The sequence below is a fragment of the Leiobunum rupestre genome, chromosome 11 (assembly GCF_980474605.1).
Source record: "Leiobunum rupestre chromosome 11, qqLeiRupe1.1.hap1, whole genome shotgun sequence".
Taxonomy (NCBI): Eukaryota; Metazoa; Arthropoda; class Arachnida; order Opiliones; family Sclerosomatidae; genus Leiobunum; species Leiobunum rupestre.
The window spans coordinates 36898002-36917976 of record NC_143394.1 but is presented as its reverse complement, the minus strand read 5'-3'; the positions used below and the strand labels follow the sequence as shown (position 1 = coordinate 36917976).

General features: G+C 35.8%; 1 protein-coding gene across 4 annotated transcripts in view; it reads right to left on the bottom strand.

Moving 5' to 3' along the window:
* LOC149922442 (semaphorin-1A-like) overlaps positions 1-19321 on the bottom strand; it is a 267931-nt gene extending 248610 nt beyond the window's left edge. Inside the window, exon 1 of one of the 4 annotated variants that reach the window (XM_090164285.1) lies at positions 18842-19321. The gene's annotated coding sequence lies outside the window, so the exon portion shown is untranslated. The remainder of the gene's footprint in view (positions 1-18841) is intronic. The other 3 variants (XM_090164282.1, XM_090164283.1, XM_090164284.1) reach the window with 3 other exon arrangements.
* Positions 19322-19975: the final 654 nt, after the last annotated feature.

Sequence of the window (19975 nt, the reverse complement as noted above, 5' to 3'; positions counted from 1 at the left end):
GGACTTTATAGGACTATTTTTACAAAATTATAGGATTTTCTAGGACAATATATGCTATTTAATTAACTAACTTTATGCATTTAAAAACGAACTATATTTAAAGAAATAAATCTTTGATTTTCACTTAAAACTATTTAACAATTTTATCTCAAAAATATACTAGTATCTAACCATGTTAACAATAACAAAAGTATAGACTTGGTATAGGAATTTATCCTATAGCTAAATCTAGCAATTTCACTGAGTGGCTGGATTTGAAATGGGCAAAATATCATAATTATAGGATTTTATAGGTATTTTTGGGGATTTTACTAAAAATATAGGATGTTATAGGACATTTTTGAAAATATAGGATTTTATAGGAATTATAGGACCTCTGGGGGCCCTGAAGTTACTAAACATCAGACTAATTTTTAAAATCAACAAAAAATCACAGTTTCAAGTCCTATTGAAGTAGCACCAAATACTCTTTGTGAATGGTTTGACCGATTTAAGAAGGATTGAGGTTGAACAAAGATATTCGAAATGTGAACAATGGTCCGACTAAAGTCACTCAAATGATCTAACGAAAATCATCGATCACGTAGTATCGAATATCGTTTTGGCGGAAAGAAAGGTGTCAAACAACGAGTATGATCGTCCTTCCAAAATGCAAATTTCGTTGTTTCGAGTTCGCTCCATTTGCGAGCAAATAGGTTCGTTTAAAACCGCTACGTCGTATTATAGGTATCTATAGCGAAACTTTTCTTTCGGGTTCGATCGCGGGCACGCAACGATTATGCGCAAACACACAAAAGTGCGCCAGCCAGGAGGGAGGCTTATCCTCAAATTCCGCTCCATTTCTCCGCAGCGTGAAACTTGAATAAATCAGCGAGCTGCCGCAGCCAGCCTCGCTGCCGCAGTATATATATATATATATATACACACACTTTCTAATGACCGGTAGAGGGTCAAGAACCTTTCTGGCCCCGGCTAGTATCGGTCGACAAAAATGTTTTATTCAAATTGAATATAGAAAAACCGTAAGCGCATACATTATTTACTAATTTCGTCAAAAACCCACAATAAAAGACACGCGACGAAACGGAGCCCTCGGTTCTTCTAATATAATAGGCACGGAGCTGGACGCCGAGGGAAAGAGAACAGGTGGGGAGAACTTAAAAGCGGATCGAAGGAGATTCCGCGGAACGAAAGGAGACAGTCAGTGCGGTGGATGATCAAAGGGAACATTCACTCGTAATATTTCGAAGATCCAACACTCTCCTACGAAGGAAATATGTGCATAATTAACATCATTTGTGTGTGGGGGGGGGGTTCCTGGGCAGTTGTAAAACCTAGACAAAGAATCTTAGAGAATTAATTACGTAGAATACTAGAGAACGTAAAATTAGGAGAATCCCAGAAAACCCCCCAAGTAATCACGGAGAATCCTAAGAAACGCCCAAGTAATCACGGAGAATCCTAAGAAACGCCCAAGTAATCACGGAGAATCCTAGAAAACCCCAAGTAATCACAGAATCCTAGAAAACCCCAAGTTATCACAGAATCCTAGAAAACCCCCAAGTAATCACAGAATCGTAGAAAACCCCCAAGTAATCACAGAATCCTAGAAAACCCCCCAAGTAATCACGGATAATCCTAAGAAACGCCCAAGTAATCACGGATAATCCTAAGAAACGCCCAAGTAATCACGGATAATCCTAAGAAACGCCCAAGTAATCACGGATAATCCTAAGAAACGCCCAAGTAATCACAGAATCCTAGAAAACCCCCAAGTAATCACAGAATCCTAGAAAACCCCCAAGTAATCACAGAATCCTAGAAAACCCCCAAGTAATCACAGAACCCTAGAAAACCCCCCAGTAATCACAGAATCCTAGAAAACCCCCAAGTAATCACGGATAATCCTAAGAAACGCCCAAGTAATCACGGAGAATCCTAGAAAACCCCCAAGTAATCACAGAATCCTAGAAAACCCCCAAGTAATCACAGAATCCTAGAAAACCCCCAAGTAATCACAGAATCCTAGAAAACCCCCAAGTAATCACGGAAAATCCTAAGAAACCCCCAAGTAATCACGGAGAATCCTAGAAAACGCCCAAGTAATCACAGAATCCTAGAAAACGCCCAAGTAATCACAGAATCCTAGAAAACCCCCAAGTAATCACAGAATCCTAGAAAAACCCCAAGTAATCACAGAATCCTAGAAAAACCCCAAGTAATCACGGAGAATCCTAAGAAACGCCCAAGTAATCACGGAGAATCCTAGAAAACCCCCAAGTAATCACAGAATCCTAGAAAACCCCCAAGTAATCACGGGGAATCCTAAAAAAACCCCAAATAATCACGGAGAATCCTAGAAAACCCCCAAATAATCACGGAGAATCCTAGAAAACCCCCAAATAATCACGGAGAATCCTAGAAAAGCTCCCAAATAATCACGGATAATCACCCCCAGAATAACCACGTAGAATCCTAGAAAACCCCCCAATAACCACGGAGAATCCTAGAAAACCCCCAATAACCACGTAGAATCCTAGAAAACCCCCCAATAACCACGTAGAATCCTAGAAAACCCCCCAAATAACCACATAGAATGCTAGAAAACCCCCCAATAACCACGTAAAATCCTAGAAAACCCCCAATAACCACGGATAATCCTAGAAAACGCCTAAATAATCACAGAATCCTAGAAAACGCCCAAATAATCACGGATAATCCTAGAAAACCCCCAATAACCACAGATAATACTAGAAAACGTCCAATAATTACGGATAATCTAACAAGACCTAATCAGAACGAGGCAAGGGGATTAGGGGTATTTAGGAGAATTTATAAGTGTGACACACATATAAGCTATATTTATGGTAATTTAATAAGGAAGAATCTATTAATCAGCGATTCGTTAAGAAATGTCATCGCATAAATTTAAAAGATAAAAAAAATATATACGCGTCAAAGTTTCGCCTCAAGGCTGTAATCAATCTTCAAACCAGATAAATAAAAATCAATTCAAATTTAATAGGTACATTTTTTTTATATATTTAACACGAACATAAGCAACACGAAATTTCGTTCGCTTTAAATTCTACGAGCAAATAAACAGTGTTTTGTGTGCGTTTTAAAAGTTGGGTTAAAAATATCCAACCGTTAGTAATATTAAAATGGCACGCGTATAGATTTAAGGTAAGGTTGGGTTATATAGCGTAAACATTAAAAGCAGATAAAACAAAAGAGAAAATATCGCGTGTTTGAGATCAGTAAGACGCTTTTCGTGAGGGAAGAATGCTTTTTGATTACTCACCGCGTATATCTTAAATAAAATAATCGACCCCAGCGAGATCTTTTACGAAATACATCGCGCAGAGATATGGTAGGTCAAACAAAATATGGCCAAGAAACCCCAAAAGGAATATACCAACAAAATGTACATGATTGAATGCAGTAAATACAATATGCTTATATTAACGTTGTACTCATTCGTATTATCGCTAGCTCGCGTGCGAATCAGTATTGATGGGAGGAAACCCCTATTAAATTTCCCCGTTAGGGGTGCTGGATATCGATTTGCCTTTCGCGTTTTTTAAATGGGAAGCGAAACCCACTGGCGGAAATTACGGCCACGATCGAATCAGTTTTCAAAATTTATATTACGACTATTAAAGGTTGAAGCCAAGGCTACCCAATTTGCCTCGCAGGGAAGCTCGCCAAAATTGAAATCGTTAGGACTCTCTTAGGAAGCGCCGCCTAACGAGAATTTTCGACGATGAAATCGACCATAAACTTTCAGAATAGGGGGGGGGGGGGGGGGCTAGACTACGTTCGACTCACAAAACAACGGCAGAACGATTTTAAAGCCGATATTAGGAGTTCGAGCGCCCATAAATACGTAGAAACTAAAGGTGTAGAAGTTGTCATAAGTGTATAATTAAGTTTTACGTAAGTGTCAGTTCCCTATCTCAGGGTTCATACAATATTTCAAAAACCATTTTCCCTGATATTTCCAGGTTTTCCAGAGTAGTTTTGAATATTTTCCAGGTGTACTCTTTTAAACAATAGGGGTCTCTAAAATGTTAAAAGCATTACTGTTACACTTTCTAATATAATATAGTCAAGATTGAACGTATGAATTCAATACTAAGTAATAATTTCAGTAATACTAAAACAAATTGCACATAATTTGGAGTTATCATAATTATTTTCCCTGATTTCCCTGATTTTTCAGGTAAATTTTAATTTTCCCTGATATTTCCCTGACTTTTTTGCTTTAAATAAATTTCACTGATATTTCCAGGTTTTCACTGATTCCATGTATCTGTGCCATGATAATTTTTTAATAGGAATCATTACAAGAAATGCAACAAATTTTTAGAGGGCTTCAGATTTGGTTTTTAAATTCAGCTTTTATCTCACTAGAGGCGCTTAATGTTTTGGGTATGACGTCAATTCTACGTCACTTCACAAGTACCTATTAAGTAATTATTTCGACTAACTGACTTTATGCAACGTAATTATAGATTAACGGCTCTTTTCTTAATACTAATGGGACTTACGTTGGGTTTAAAAAGAGTACCGATTAAAGCTAATATTTAGCACGTTTAGATCTCTAGCAGTTTGACATTGCTTAACCTCCCTAATGAAAGCCCCCTTTACAAAGCTAGTTCAAATGCGGTTTCCATTTTACGACTTTACGAAGCCGTTATTTTTTACCGTTTCATTTTCGTTAAAGGGAGAGCGGCGACTAATCGCTTTGCATCGCCGCTGAAATGACCCACCATCACGCCATGGAGAAAAAGGAAGGAGACGAAAAGAACAACTGACTTTTTGAGCGAGAGAAAGCTTTATAAATGGGGGGTGACAGTGGTAAGCCTTTAACCAAGAATCTAAGCTCAATGGGGAGAGGATGCCAATACTGGCAACCCCATTTGAAACCCTCGCACCAGCGACGAATTTGCATCACGTGGTGCGATCGAGCCAATCTTTACGACTCCTTTCACTTTCTCTCCATGATCACGGTAATATATTAAAAGAATAGCGGAATCCTCCATTATACTGAATTTCAACAAGTTTAATTTCGTAATGCATTTCTACCGCAGGAAAATTAAATTTAACGGAAGCGTAGACGTTAGTAATTGAATACGGCCTTCCTATAAATTTCGTTTTAATTCAATTTCAAAGAATTTTAAATTGTGTTTGCGTAACTAGGTTATTTTAACAGGCTTAAATTTCACGCGTACGTTTAACTATGAGCGAAATTAAGTTGATTAATGTAAGGTTTTTTTTCGGTATATTTACTTATCAGTCATATTACATATCTTCCTATCTCTATACCACTTTCAACACACGTACCAGGTCAGTCCCACCAAGGAGCAACAAACACAAGGAGAACGCAGCTAGCCTTTAAACGCAGTGTTGTGTACAAATTTCATTGGACGAGCCTTTACTCTAAACGTTTTACGGGCGGGGGGAAGACAATTTCCGAATTTTCCCCTTCCGACGGCCGCAGGCGCTAAAGCTTCTAACCAATGAAAACGGTACGCAATAAAATGCACGACTTTTGACGGGTTGCGTTCTCCTTGTGTTTTGGCGCGAGGTATAGCAGATTTATTTATCCGTATTTATACCCTAACATGGCAGCGTATTTTCAAGCGCAAAATGAATTTTAAGATCCCCTAATTGCTTATATCTAGCTCTCATTACTTACGACAAAAAGTGAACGTTAAGTTTTAGTTTTTTCAATATTTCTAATCCTTTTCTCAATATTAAAAAAAATGGTTTTAACCAGGGTTAATTAAACCAGTCTGGCTGATTTTTGCCAAGCCTGTGTGGGGTGCTGTGTTTGTGCTCCTAGGTCCTACAGATCCAGAGTATTTATTTAGACATAAAGCCTTTAGTAACGTGCCGTTTATTTAGCTCGATTTATAGGTTTTAAATGGGGTCGAGTTGAGCCGAAAGCAACCATAGGTATCTAAATAAATTCAATTCGGCAAAAATATAGGCGGCATTTTACCAGAGGGGGGGGGGGGGATTAATAAATAAAAGTTTCAAAGTCGCTGGAAAGCATTTTAAATGGGAACGGAAATCGGGGAGGTGTGGGGGGGGGGAGGAGCACGTGCCACGAGGCGATAACGATAAACGCGCCAAATCGGAAACGATTCGGAGAATGGCTCGCAGTCACCTATCCTATCTTCCTCTCTTCCTCGAAGGCCCGAGCCCCGCTCTTTATCGATTGATTTGCTTCGAAATTCGAGGCAACGAAATTTGGGAAAAATATATTAGAAGAGGGAATTTTAAAATGAGAGGAGAGGAAACGATCAAAAAGGGAGATGGAAATTTATGATAGACATATCCCCCTCTCCGCGCGCTCCGTGCTATCCGGCTCTGCTCTTCCACGCGCGCCCGGTTGCTACCTGAAGATGAAGTGGATGCAAAAACAGGTGAGGCGGGACACGGTAGAGTGGCGGTTTCTCTTTCGGAGCCAAAGGGGGTCGAAGGATTTTACACACCATTGAAGCGCTCACCCGTTAAATAATCAGTTTTATTTCGTTCGGGAATCCCAGAGTGTCTCCTCTCGAAGAAGAAAGGGTTCCACTGAGCAAACTGAAATATTATCCGAGTGAGCCCCAGCTACTTTCTCCCTTAGATCTTCTCTGGGGAATTGATAATCAGAAGCTATCAGAGCGCGCTTGACTTCCTTTCTCGGGGTCCCGCGGAAACTACCGACTTCCTCCCGTTGCGACGACGAAGCGCCTCTGTCGTTTGTCACCAGGGGCTCCATCAGCGACCTGTCGTCGACCGTCTTGCCGACTTCATTTTTCATCGCCAAACTTTTTTAATTGCGTGAGCATTTTTACCAAAGAATTGACCCACCTTGCTAACCGACCAGCCTTGGTAACCTTTACCCGATAATCGACCCACCTTGGGTAACCTTTACCCGATAATCGACCCACCTTGGGTAACCTTTACCCGATAATCGACCCACCTTGGGTAACCTTTACCCGATAATCGACCCACCTTGGGTAACCTTTACCCGATAATCGACCCACCTTGGGTAACCTTTACCCGATAATCGACCCACCTTGGGTAACCTTTACCCGATAATCGACCCACCTTGGGTAACCTTTACCCGATAATCGACCCACCTTGGGTAACCTTTACCCGATAATCGACCCACCTTGGGTAACCTTTACCCGATAATCGACCCACCTTGGGTAACCTTTACCCGATAATCGACCCACCTTGGGTAACCTTTACCCGATAATCGACCCACCGCGGTAACCTTTACCCGAAAACCGACCCACCGCCGGTAATCGCCCACCGTGGTAACCTTTACCCAAGAATCGACCCACCTTTGGTAACCTATACCCGAGAATCGACCCACCTTTGGTAACCTATACCCGAGAATCGACCCATCTTTGGTAACCTATACCCGAGAATCGACCCACCTTTGGTAACCTATACCCGAGAATCGACCCACCTTTGGTAACCTATACCCGAAAATCGACCCACCTTTGGTAACCTATACCCGAAAATCGACCCACCTTTGGTAACCTATACCCGAGAATCGTACCACCGTCGTAACCTATACCCGAGAATCGCCCCACCGTGGTAACCTTTACCCAATTTTACCGGCGAATTGACCAACCTTAGTCCTTTTCCAGTTTGGTCAATTTAATGAATTAAATTAACGTATACCACAGTGAGTATCTCAACTATATGACTTGACCGATAAATCTGAAGCCACTCAATTAATCCGAGTGGTGGAGCCTGTGTCGATAAATATCGAAGACCCATTTCACTCAATTCTATACGAAGGAAAATATTGAGCCGTACGAACGGGCTCTTTTAAAGTAATTTTTAAAACCGAGTAGATCTATATCTTTTTGAATCCATCAACTTTAATACGTTTTAGAAAGAAGATTACTCAATTCTTTAATCAGCAAAGTAGACCAAAAAAAGTGTACACGGTAGACAGGACCCAAGTTCCATGCCTGGCGCGGGGACCCCTTCCTCTATAAGCTAGGTCCATTAATCACGAGCGACTTATACGGGGCTTAGCCTTTTTGGAAACAGCGAATGCCCGTAAATCCGTGACAAACGCGCGTCACCCTGGCGTATTCGTAACGCAGTGTGAATCATCCCGCGGTATAGTATGAATCACCCCGACCTACCACACCATTCACCCTAACACGAAAACCCATACCCCATTGTTTTCCGGCATAAGGCGTTATATACAGTTGGCGCCCCAAACTGTGATTACGGGCACGCGCATGCACCCCACCATATCCTTTCTAATAGGATTTCCATACTAATGTCCTATTTTATAAAAATAAATTGCGTTGAGGCAGACGAAACCAGATACGACCAAGCCATGTTGCGTTCACCCAAAAAAGATTGGCCCTCTATACAGAATGGACTGGAACTGGTCAATTTTTAACGAAAAAATTACAAATATAATCAGCCTCAATTTCCGATACAATTAGCCTAAACAATTTCCTCAATTTCCGATTCTGGATGTGGAAATTACGCTGTCTAGTTAAAAAAAGTAGGTTTCGCAGAATCGTAAAGCGAGTGGGGAAAGTCAAATCGACTTGACAGTACGTTTACAGGTAGACCCTGCTTTTGACCGAATTAATTTTGTAATCGGAAGCGGGTTACATTCAACGGTAAATAACCTTTTTTGTGTGTACTAAGATCACGTTAAATTACCGTATCCGTGTTTCGCCAGGTAACTCAAAATATTCAATTACCAATTCCTCTAGTGCTTATTAAGTACAAGATGAATGAAAATTGGTTCAAATTAAAATTTAATATTTAAAATATATTTAATACACCGGGGGATTGTGTGTATTAGGAATAAAATTGGTCAGTTTGACGTCATTAGTAGCCCATTGGTGAAATTATATTATTGTAAATTGTACTAAATGCTAAAAATAAAATTACTTCGAAAAAAACATTGATGTTTAACTTGAAATTTGGAAAATATCAATGTCGCCAAAAGTCCTAAATTTTAAATATCAAATTTAAATTATTATTTGTAAGCTATTAATTTTATAATAACAATATACAAAAAAGTGTGACATTTACATGATGACACAAAATTGTTTTCACAATTTTCGTATTGTTACCTTCACCGGTAAAACTCATTGAACAAGCTGGTATTTGCAACTGTTTTCAAAACTACTTGTTCCACTTATTAACATTGATCTAGATGGAAACTATGGGTTGACTGTGGGTGAAAGGTCAGAGTGATTAGGTCTTCCCTTGTAAAGACAATGACGTTGTTCATTTGTTTTTTAAATTTATTTGATTTAAATCTGATTTTTATTGGTTTTTTTTAATCGTTTTATGCCTCTGTCTTGAAAAATTGATAATGCGAGTGCAGTTGTAACGTAAACCATTTAATTAAATTGCATTTATAATTAAAAACTAAATTTAGGTTAGTTGACATTTCATAAATACATTCAAGTATAATAGGTGATTTTCAGACATTAGTATAACTAGAGCAGAGTGGCAACAGTTTTTCCAGATTCAAATTCCCAGACTTAACCAGGTTTTCCATGACCATCTCCGGAGATTCTCCCTGGCTCATTAATTGGTTCCATACTTTTATTTTTAACCTATATTTTAGTAAAGGTTCCTTATTTGCAACCGTTATTAATTTCCCCGACTTTCAGACTATTTTTTAAATTTCCCCGACTTTCAGACTATTTTTTAAATTTCCCCGACTTTCAGACTAATTTTTTAAATTCCCCCGACTTTCAGACTAATTTTTTAAATTCCCCCGACTTTCAGACTAATTTTTTAAATTCCCCCGACTTTCAGACTAATTTTTTAAATTCCCCCGACTTTCAAGACTTTTTTTTAAATTCCCCCGACTTTCAAGACTTTTTTTAAATTCCCCCGACTTTCAAGACTTTTTTTTAAATTCCCCCGACTTTCAAGACTATTTTTTAAATTCCCCCGACTTTCAAGACTATTTTTTAAATTCCCCCGACTTTCAAGACTATTTTTTAAATTCCCCCGACTTTCAAGACTAATTTTTTAAATTCCCCCGACTTTCAAGACTAATTTTTTAAATTCCCCCGACTTTCAAGACTAATTTTTTAAATTCCCCCGACTTTCAAGACTAATTTTTTAAATTCCCCCGACTTTCAAGACTTTTTTTTAAATTCCCCCGACTTTCAAGACTATTTTTTAAATTCCCCCGACTTTCAAGACTATTTTTTAAATTCCCCCGACTTTCAAGACTATTTTTTAAATTCCCCCGACTTTCAAGACTATTTTTTAAATTCCCCCGACTTTCAAGACTAATTTTTTAAATTCCCCCGACTTTCAAGACTAATTTTTTAAATTCCCCCGACTTTCAAGACTAATTTTTTAAATTCCCCCGACTTTCAAGACTAATTTTATAAATTCCCCCGACTTTCAAGACTAATTTTTTAAATTCCCCCGACTTTCAGACTAATTTTTTAAATTCCCCCGACTTTCAGACTAATTTTTTAAATTCCCCCGACTTTCAGACTAATTTTTTAAATTCCCCCGACTTTCAGACTAATTTTTTAAATTCCCCCGACTTTCAGACTAATTTTTTAAATTCCCCCGACTTTCAGACTAATTTTTTAAATTCCCCCGACTTTCAGACTAATTTTTTAAATTCCCCCGACTTTCAGACTAATTTTTTAAATTCCCCCGACTTTCAGACTAATTTTTTAAATTCCCCCGACTTTCAGACTAATTTTTTAAATTCCCCCGACTTTCAGACTAATTTTTTAAATTCCCCCGACTTTCAGACTAATTTTTTAAATTCCCCCGACTTTCAGACTAATTTTTTAAATTCCCCCGACTTTCAGACTAATTTTTTAAATTCCCCCGACTTTCAGACTAATTTTTTAAATTCCCCCGACTTTCAGACTAATTTTTTAAATTCCCCCGACTTTCAGACTAATTTTTTAAATTCCCCCGACTTTCAGACTAATTCTTTAAATTTCCCCGACTTTCAGACTAATTTTTTTAATTTCCCCGACTTTCAGACTAATTCTTTAAATTTCCCCGACTTTCAGACTAATTTTTTAAATTTCCCCCTGCTTTCAGACTAATTTTTAAATTTCCCTGACTTTTAAACACATATTGAAATTCCCTTTTCCAGGAATTCTAGTTTTTTCAGGTTCTGTTAGCAACCCTCTTGAGGGATTTATGATATTTGAGAGAATTTGAGACTTACATTAAGGGCAACTATGTAGTTCTTTTACAACAGTCTCGAATCGAAAATTACCTCTACAGAAAGAGTAATTTCATATCAATTGAAGAGAGAAGGGAGCCGGAGAGGCTGTGTTGAAATTGGACATTCGAAATCAGTCATTAATGTCTTTTTCCTCTTTTCAGAGATTCGGCAGAAAGCGAAAGTCATTAAGTACCCCTGAATTACAGCAGAGCGGAAAAAAAAGAACTTAACGGTTGAGGGAACAGGAACAAGGAACAGACATTGACGAAAACTCAAAACTAGGGGTTCCTGCCTCCATAGAAAATACACCTTACAAGTCAGTCTCATTAAAAAACATTAAAAAAAAAGAGTTGAAAAAATCTAGGAGCATCTTTTCTTCCCCTGACTGCTCCGCGTCGAACACGCGTAAAGAGAAGGGGCTATAAATTTGATTGCTTGTAATTAGCTATTCTAGACTACCTCTACCGATAATGTTTGTTCAATCAACTGTGAAATTATGGAAAATAGTCAGACATTGAAATAAATTTTCACAGATATATCGACCTATTTTTCTAATATCGGTATCGGTCAATATCGGCTTTGTTTAAGCCGATATTGTCCGATACCGGTATTAGAAAAATATTTTCAGGAAAAACGTTTAGAATTAAGACAATTCTCGATTAACTAGGCCTAACTAATGATAATATTTTGTTTGATTGACCGCGCAATGTACGCCAGGCTTCAGAAGCTAGATCATACCTTCATTTAGACAGAGGGTTAAGAGTAACCAATAAAAAATAACGATTTTCGATTTGTGATAGAAAATATGTATTACGTAAAATGAAAATAAACATATTCGGATATGCTCTTGCAAACTTTTTTAATGAAAAATTATAATAAAATGGTACGACAGTGTACTGAACAGTCTTTTACAATGATTTTATCATATACACTACTGTTATAATAGATAACTTTGTTAATATCGGCCGATTTTATCAGCCACGAATAGCCGATATATCGGCTGTATCCATGTAGAGACATGCATGGTTGGCTGATTTAAATCAATTTGATTATTATCAAAATTTAAATAAAGTGACACAATAAATAAATAAATAAATTCTCAATGACACAATGTAATTCAACGGATAAATAATTTTTTTTACCAAAAATAGGTTCTTAAAAAATTAAAATACCTCTGAGACAACTAATATATTAAAAAGTAATTAAATTTAATTATGATTCAATTTAATTCAAGATTAGCTAACTGTTAAAAGTATAATATCCGTTAATTATACAGAGTCAATTAATTAAATTAAATAAAAAGTTCCAACCCTGCCGAAAGATGGCGATAATATAGTATATTTAGTCTTATTTGCTAGCCTTGACCATGGTCGCCATTTTGGGGGCTGTTTTTCCTAAAGGGAAAAAAAAGTATTGGCAACATCGTGTCACGTGATGATATTTTCGTGTTCTCTGCCAGTAGGTGGAATAAAATTAATGATAATATAGCGGTATTCAATCAAAAACAAATTTTCTAAGTAAGTCTACCGCGCACACAAAATTTAGCAAAAATTCTCGTATTCACCGTTTGAACCACCCTTTTCTTGTTTCGTTCAGAGTTTTTTTTATTAGCAAAATATAACGGTCGTTCCCACGTTTAAATCGGGGGGAAAAGAGCTTATAAACAAACATCCAAAAGTTTTATGGTAATTGTATATACCAAGAACGAATTCAGGTTACCGAGAACGTACAGATCTTCCTTCCAGACCCGTTAGCCTGATTTACTACCCAAGATCCTCAAATGGTTACCCATAACTTTCCCAATTAAACAATGCCGTCTAGTGTCGATCGTAATTACATTTTCCTTAGAGAAAACGTTAATAATTTAACTGTTAATTTAGTTCAAGCAGCTTCAATTGTAGAAGCTAAATAATTTTTAATTCATCAAAACAAAATATTTATTATTTGCTCAATTATTGCATAAAGAAAAAGATAATAATACAAGTGCTAGTCCGTTTACGTAATGGTCTAGGTAGTACGAACTACGATCCTTCTGTAAACCTTCTCAGTAACCTAAATACGTTCTTGTATCTTAACTATAAAAGGTCAAGTTATTCTTAAAGATGAAAACATTTCCCTCTTTAGCATATACCCGTTTTGTATAAAGATAGACCGAGACCTAAAGAGTCTAAATAGAGTGTCATTATACGGTAATTTGTAACAAAGCGGGTCAACGGTTCCATTTATAATATAACACGCCAATTATAACCCCAGAATTTCCAGAAACTTGTTTCGGTCTTTTAGAATGAACCGAGTAATTACCAATTACGGTTACTTTGACGTAAATAAAAAAGCTGTATATTCTAAAAATGGAATTTCTTTGATATTATAACGAATATATATCATATCTCTTACAAAATATACTTTTGATAATATTGCATAGCTCAGAAATCTTCGATATCATATTTGTACGTAAATATGGCATCATTAATAAATAACTATATTTGCTGTAATATCTAATATACTTTTGATATTATTGTATAGCTAAGAATGCTACGATACCAAGTTGTACATGGAAGGGATATAAAAATATACAATTATATTTGCTGTAAAATACTATATACTTCTGATATTATTGTATAGCTAAGGATACTTCGATATCGTATTTGTACGTAAAAATGGTACCATTAATAAATAATTATATTTGCTGTAATATCTAATATACTTTTGATATTATTGTATAGCTAAGAATGCTACGATACCAAGTTGTACATGGAATTGATATAAAAATATACATAAATATACTTATGATATTATAGTATAGCTAAGAAATCTTCGACAATACATTTGTACGTAAAAATGGTATCGTTAATAAATAATTATATTTGATGAAATATATCTACTACACTTTTGATATTATCGCATATCTAAAATTCTTTGATTTCATACTTGTATGTGTAAGTTTTATCAAAAATTAAATCTACATTTGTTAAAATATATAATTTACTTCTGATATTATTGGATATTTAATTTACCACTGATATTATTGCATATCGAATTTACCACTGATATTATAGCACATATAATTTACCACTGATATTATTGCATATCTAATTTACTTCTGATATTACTACATATGAAATTTACTTCTGATATTACTACATATTAAATTCACTCCTGATATTACTACATATTAAATTTACTCCTGATATTACAACATTAAATTTACTCCTGATATTACAACATTAAATTTACTCCTGATATTACTACATATTAAATTCACTCCTGATATTACTACATATTAAATTCACTCCTGATATTACTACATATTAAATTTACTCCTGATATTACTACATATTAAATTTACTCCTGATATTACTACATATTAAATTTACTCCTGATATTACTACATATTAAATTTACTCCTGATATTACTACATATTAAATTTACTCCTGATATTACTACATATTAAATTTACTCCTGATATTACTACATATTAAATTTACTCCTGATATTACTACATATTAAATTTACTCCTGATATTACTACATATTAAATTTACTCCTGATATTACTACATATTAAATTTACTCCTGATATTACTACATATTAAATTTACTCCTGATATTACTACATATTAAATTTACTCCTGATATTACTACATATATAATTTACTCCTGATATTACTACATATATAATTTTCATCTGATACTATTGCATATCTAATTTTCTTCTGATATTACTGCATATATAATTTACTCCTGATATAATACTTCGCCATTACATTTGTACGTAAAAATGGTATCATGAATATATATATTTATATTCGCGCAAATAAGATTGCTTGGCACTCATAAATAAAACACCCGTTATATAACCAAAATTTGGGTGAAATTCATATTCGCAGACTGGGATTTCGGGAACATTATCGTTAAGAGTATGATATTTCCACTGTTTAAATAAAACTACCCTGTGTACTTAGCATTTGGCCGTCTCCCCCTCCCAGTTAATATCGCGTGACGCAAACATTAACGGTAAAGCCGAATTGGTCTGGCTTTCGGATGAGCTCAACGTTGTTTATCAAACGGATCGAACCACTTCATTTGGAAACTCTCCGGTCGTGGACAGCGTTGAATGCGACGATGAGACTGGCATCGACAAAGCGGGGTTTAAGTAACGCGCCTTCAAAATTCAACGCGCAACAGGAAACGTTCGTTTAAACAGAGAATGAGAAATATCGGAAACCGAGAGTTGTTTGAAAATGGCAAGAGGCCTTTTTAGGAATGTTTATACGACCTCCAAAAAGGCTATTAACGATAAGAGCGCCCTTAAAGGAATACTCTACCCAGTCCCTCCGCCGAGCCAATACAAAAGGGGATTCTCCATATGGCTTCTGCTATCAAAACTATACCCTAATAAGAGAGTTTCAATACGTTGACGCGTGCGCGATTCTCAATTTTCAATAATGTAAAGGTAGTTTCCAATACCGCAAGTACAGCCAACTTCGATAGTTTTGACACGCGCTTTTATTTCGTCGCAATTGGCCACGATGGTACTTTTTCGCGAGACTAATTTTAAGAACGCGCTGCCTTATTCAGTGCAAAAGTTTTAGATGGCGGTTATATTATTGAAACTGAAAAAAGGGCGAACAAGCAGACTATGGTATTTTGACGTCATAACCTATGACCGGTGACGTCACCTTGGTCTTCCCTTTTGTTTGTAATTTTTTTTTTCAAAAACAAGAAAGACTTTATTGGTGTATATGGCAGCGGAGGCCTTCACACCATGTGCATCATACAGAAAGTAACAGTTATTTTAGAGACGATAGATGGCGGTATGATAAATCATTAATAGTTACTACTACGACAGGGTTGCCACAATAATTTCAGATTCAAATACCCTGGCTATTCCCAGTTTTCCCTGACCATTTTAAGAAATTTTCCCTGACTTTTTACAAATTCTTAAAATTCCCTGACTTTTTAGCCCCATTTTTAAATTCCCTGATTTTTAACTGACGTGTGGCAACCCTGTACGATACAAAACGCCAAAAATCTTGTACATCAAGAAAAATTTATTTCTTAAAATAAACTATCCAACAATTTCACTACAATGTAAATGTCTTGTCATGATTAAGCGATAAAACAAATTCTGTATTTTGGAGCTGCGACAAAGCCAGAAAAGCGACAATCCGGGGTTTTATTTTGTATTCATCTGTTTAGGATTTTATCTCCTTCTCTATCTGTTTTTGCGGTTTGGTTTGCGCACGCCGTGTCATCCGATACGTTTCCGGTCGTTAAAAGTAACTAGATGTAAGCGCCCAATAGCTCTTGGGAGTTTTCCATTATGTTAATGAACGAAGACTAGGAGACCCTCCCAAATTTCTATTTTTAAATTGGAAATATCAAGGCAATTCGAAATTGAAATTACTAGTATTTCTATATCAGGGCCTCCACTCAAATCTTCAATTTTTTATAGGACTTTATAGCACTATTTTTTCAAAATTATAGGACTTTATAGGACTATTTTTTCAAAATTATAGGACTTTATAGGACTATTTTTTCAAAATTATAAGACTTTATAGGACTATTTTTCAAAATTATAGGACTTTATAGGACTATTTTTCAAAATTATAGGACTTTATAGGACTATCTTTTCAAAATTATAGGATTTTATAGGACTATATTTGCTATTTCATTTACTAACTATGCATTTAAAAACAAAATATATCTTTAGTGAAATAAATCTTTGATTTTCAATTAAAAAATAGAAACTATATTTAACCATTTTATCACAAACATATACTAGTAGCTAACCATGTTAACAATAACAAAAGTATAGACTAGAATTACTTTGTATAGGAATGTATCCTATTGCTAAATCTAGCGGGATTTGAAAAGGCCAAAATATCAAAATTATGGGATATTATAGGACTTTTTGGGAAATTTTCTAAAAATATAGGATGTTATAGGACATTTTTGAAACTATAGGATTTTATAGGAATTATAGGACCTCTGGGGGCCCTGCTATATTTAGCAAAATAAACAGTAACCGAACTCGATATTTTAATAGCTTATTGTTATTTAAATTAATGAGCTGTAAAAACTATTTCAATTCGCAATACAATATAATTTACTTTAAAATATTCGGTTAACTTATTTTTAGTTTGATTATTAATTTCTTTAGTGTTAGAAATACACCAAACTCTGGTATATTAATATTTACATTCCCCCACCCTATTGACTGTAATAGTATTAAATGTATTTCATATTTAATCAAGTTATATTATACTATAAAATTAAACCTAAATGTTATTCTTCTGATATTCAGTAACAAGCAACCATCACTATTGTTACTAGTCTGACATTATATAATTTAATTAGTACTCTACGCAAATTATAATTAAATAATAGAGCAAGATACGCATTATCAGTAGAAAGCGCTTTATCAAGTATATGCAAAAAATATATCTCTAATTATCTACAAGAAATTCACAAACAATTCGCTACCTTAGAGCAAGAGTCAAGCAAGTCTGATTACCCCTATTTGAGAAAAACCAGTTATAAGCTTGAAATCTAGCATAATAACAATGATAATCTAATAATGAAAATTGATAAAAATAGAGTGAAAATATATATTGAAAATTTTGTACTGAATCACCTTAATATAAAAACACTCAAGGATTCTTATTTTTAATTTCTTTCAATAGTCACGTATCTTGACTAACTTGACTTTTGCTCTCAGGTAGCGAATTTAAACCAACACAAGAGTTTCAAGTAATATCATTACTGCACAAATACACTATTCACGTGTTACAATTAATTACCAAAATAGATTTAATAACCAATAGTTTTAAAAAATATTACGACGAATATACTGATCAAATACCATCACACTAATTCTATAGCTCTGCGATATTTAATCATGATTACTAACGTTTTAATTTGCTTGATTAATTGTAGCACTGGGATACAATGAAAGCGTAGCCATGCTTTGGAAAATGGTAAGCTGCAGAATTGATATGGAAATCAAGAACAAGGCGTTGCTCGAAATTCCTTTTCTCTATCAATACTATCAATGTCAATGGCAGAGTCATTAATATACGTCAATGGCCGATTCAAATTTCCAGGGGGAGGCAATACGTTTTTTTACAACCCCTCCATGAATGAGTGTATTAATGTTATCAAAGCCTAGGCCTACTTAACTGCTTTGTCACCCTAAAGTTACAAATATACAGTATTATTTTAATATTCATTCTTTAACGGTGGTAGCTCAAATATACGAGGCGAGATAAATAAATATATTAGGTGCACCGCAGTACGATAATGTATTAAGCGAGTAAAATTTGAAATGAAACTAAAAATCAATCGAGACATTGATTAAAAATCAAATAAGTTCGATATATCGAAGAATTATACTTCGAAGCAAGGCCTAGAGTTCGAATTTATTGAATTTCCTCCACAATATGGGAGCTAACGCGAACGGTAATTGTTTGTCGATGTGAAACGGGTCCTAGGCCTAAAAGGTGGAAATTCGCGTTTAGCGATGGCCGCTGCCAGCAGGGGTCGCTCGCATTTTTCCAAGGCACGGCTCGCTCGCTCGCGAGATCAAAAGACATCGAGAGATATGTAGCCTACTCACCGAAGATCAAAGCTGCCGTCGTTAATCCAAGTACACCATAAGCCAGGATTTACCGTTTATCAATGCTTTAGCAATGCCCCAGTGAAAATCCAACGCGAAATGCAAGGCAGGAGCTTCCTATGAATAAGTAACGTCGTTGAGGCGGAGATCCACTGGCGAAGGTCGATACGAGAGCGGGGAGACGTAAAAATCCGTTGCCGAAGAGCTAAAGCCTAGGTTCCCGGAGAACGGCCGCTCGCTACGCTAAAACCTCGATTTGGAAGCGAATAAAACGACGAAAAATATTCCACCGTTACTGTTAGAAACACAGTGTAACATTTACATTATCCGTCACGATGTTTCGTAGTCTCGATAAACTGTCAAACGATCACAAACAACGGTTGAAATACATCGAAATCATCCACCTTTTCAACATCAACGATCACCGACCTCGCCGTAAGCGTAACGTTCGGTCTATGCTGTAAACAGGAATCCGTTCCCCCGAAAACGCGATTCAACGAAAGAAAGAAGCTGACGTCCCGACCTACCGCTACGATTCGTCAAGATAGCGTCACGTGGTACACTCCGTATTATGGATTTTTTTGAACGAAAAATAGTACGCCATCTCGCCGAGAGGTGCCGCCAGCTACTAGAGGGAATTTGAAATGTACACGGCTCTACCTAAAGTCGTTAAAATTTATTTTGTTTTTTTGAAATCTTTGACAGTTTAGGCAATCTGAATTGAGAATCAATTCAACGCTATAATTATTATAAACTTTGTTCAATCATCGAACTTTTATATAGCCTACGAAATAAATTAATTATATTCAAACTTTTTATATTAGATAATTTTAGATTATATTAATTTTATTTTTTTGTTGATTAAAGAAAATTTAAATTACACTTTTCAAAAATTTCAAGGATATTTTCTTAAAACTTTAATACTTCTTACCAGAAGTATATAATATTTATCTTAGAGATAAATATTAATCTCCCTATAAGGATAATGTTATGGGCTTGAAACATGAAAAAATAGTGCGGGGTTTAGTACGTCCTAAAGTGATTTTCTAAAACAGTTAAGTATGTTAAGGTATGATTTATGAATAAGTAAACATTCTAAGGAGTCTGGGCCCCCTTTTCACGCGCTGCATTTAC